Raw genomic sequence first — 2,371 nt, 5'->3', positions numbered from 1 at the left:
GGGAGGGTGGTCAAAGTTGAAGATGACAAAGACGGGCATGCTGGAATCTGGACTAATGTATTTCCAACCATTTTCAGAAATTTCAAAGCTAAAACGCTATGCATACTTCAAAACCCGAACTGCTAAGAATACTATCCCTTTTAGCTAAATACAGGACTAAATAATACTGATTCTCTCTAAATGTTCAGACTAAGGCTTCCATTTAACCTGAAAGGCAACACAATTGAAATTTAATCAGTTGAACGAAGAATCCATTTTTCCAATACAACATTGAAGTTAAATTATATACTTAAAATACATCAATCACGCTTGAAAAAAATCAAATCAAAGTTAGTGACTCTTGAAATAGCATTAATCACCACCACTTAAAGGAATGAAATTAAGAAGCAAAACCTAGGTTGAAGTTGAAAGAAACAACTCTAGTATCTATTATATTCAATTCATTGCGTTTAAAGGAAAGTGAAGAGAAAGAAATCGCGAGGGGGGAAATTAAGTCCTTAAGACGTAAAGAAAATTCATCAATTTTTTCAACAAGACAATTAGAAGACAAGTGATCTGTAGTTCATAAGATATTACCAGTTCACTAATAGGAAGTTACGAACCTAAGATTTCACAAAGGAGAAGCGTAGTAAAAGGGCGATATTCTTGAAATTTTCTCGATAACCAAACACATTGAAAAGAAGATGTAAGGTTTCGTGAGTGAAGAGTGAGTACCTTCAGAGTGGGTAGGGCTTTTCCTTCACGAATCGAAGGCGTAGTTCGGACATTTAACGATTCTAAATACATAGATGAGAAAAGAGGGACTAACGAGCGGGTAAGAGTGAGCGGTATTTTGATTTCCTTTTTGGGGATGGATGGATGCATGGATTTTATGAAAGAATCAAGAAACTGAAAATGAAAGGAAAATAAAGGAAATTACCTTGACAGAATCTGTTATCGTCAATAGCCCTCCAAAGCAATCCTTTTCTACTTTCACCAATCACTGCGTTAAACCCAATAACCAAATTAAACCAAGAAAACAGAGACACACATTCAAGACCTTTCTCTTTCTTTTTATTTTTAGGCGGAAAACCATTTTTATCAAAAGTTCACTCCAAAAAGATCGAGAGCGTACATACTTCTTCCCGCGATGGCAAAGAGCGCGGTTCAATCAATATACAAACAACATCGGGGCATAAAGTAATCGCTTTTAAACTCAAAATATATTATATTTAAAGGAAGAAGGGCTTTTGTATATCTTAATTTTTGCAGCATTTTTAGTATAAACGCCACTATAGTTTAGTTGGTTAAGTTTGCTTGCTCTTTACCTTAGTACCAGGTTCAAATCTCATTGTTAGTAATTTTGAATCTTTTTATACCTTTCGTACTTTGCTCTTTTTGTACTTGCATTTATTATTTTAATCAATTAACTCTTCAATATTACATTAATATATATTATTAGTACAATAATATGAGCGGATTGACAATTTAAGCTACATATTACGGTAATACATTAACATTAATATCTGAGGCATAATACATTAATATATATTATTAGTACAATAGTATAGAAGGATTCACAATTGATATCGGGCACTTACATAATTTGAGCTACAATATTATGAATATTAAATTGCTAAAGCTAAAATTTTAGAATTGTTGTATAAATTTTAAAATTTAATAAGTGTAAAGGATAGGTGCAATAAATTATACACTATACAAGATTTGTGTTTTAAGATATTATTAGAATAAAAAATATATCTTATACAAAAATAATATGGTACTAAAATATACAAAATATTGCACATAATTCATTCCTTGTTTCCTTTGTAATAATCTTACAATGGTATTTCTCTATATTCAATTTTTTGCACTTCAATTTTGTTTTCCTCTATTGTTTCATATTCACTTGAATGTACATTTGTCCACTTCTCAATTGTTTTGTACTTTGAAAGTTTATCTATTATCTCTTAAATAATTTAAACTATAATCATAAGTTTAATATATTCAAATTAAGATTATGCCTTTTACAATTATATAAGAAATCATTTAATATATAAATTAAAAATACTAATTAATCTAAACCTAAACCTCTTAACCCTATCCATAAACACTAAACTCTAAACCCTTAACCCTTAACCCCAAACCCTTACACTTAAACTCTAACCTAACCCTAAACCCTAAATCATAATCCCTAAACCCATAATTCATCATAAACCTTCAATATTAGTTAACTCCTAAACCTTAAACCTAAACCATATATCTTAAACTATAGTTAACTCATAAACTATAGTATTGAATTTAAAATATCGAATTAATTATCATTATAGTTTATGGTTTATGGTTTAAGATATATGGTTTAGGTTTAAGGTTTATGAGTTAACTATAGTTT

Source organism: Gossypium arboreum, chromosome 12, assembly GCF_025698485.1.
Source record: "Gossypium arboreum isolate Shixiya-1 chromosome 12, ASM2569848v2, whole genome shotgun sequence".
Taxonomy (NCBI): Eukaryota; Viridiplantae; Streptophyta; class Magnoliopsida; order Malvales; family Malvaceae; genus Gossypium; species Gossypium arboreum.
Note: the sequence above shows the minus strand (reverse complement) of the source record.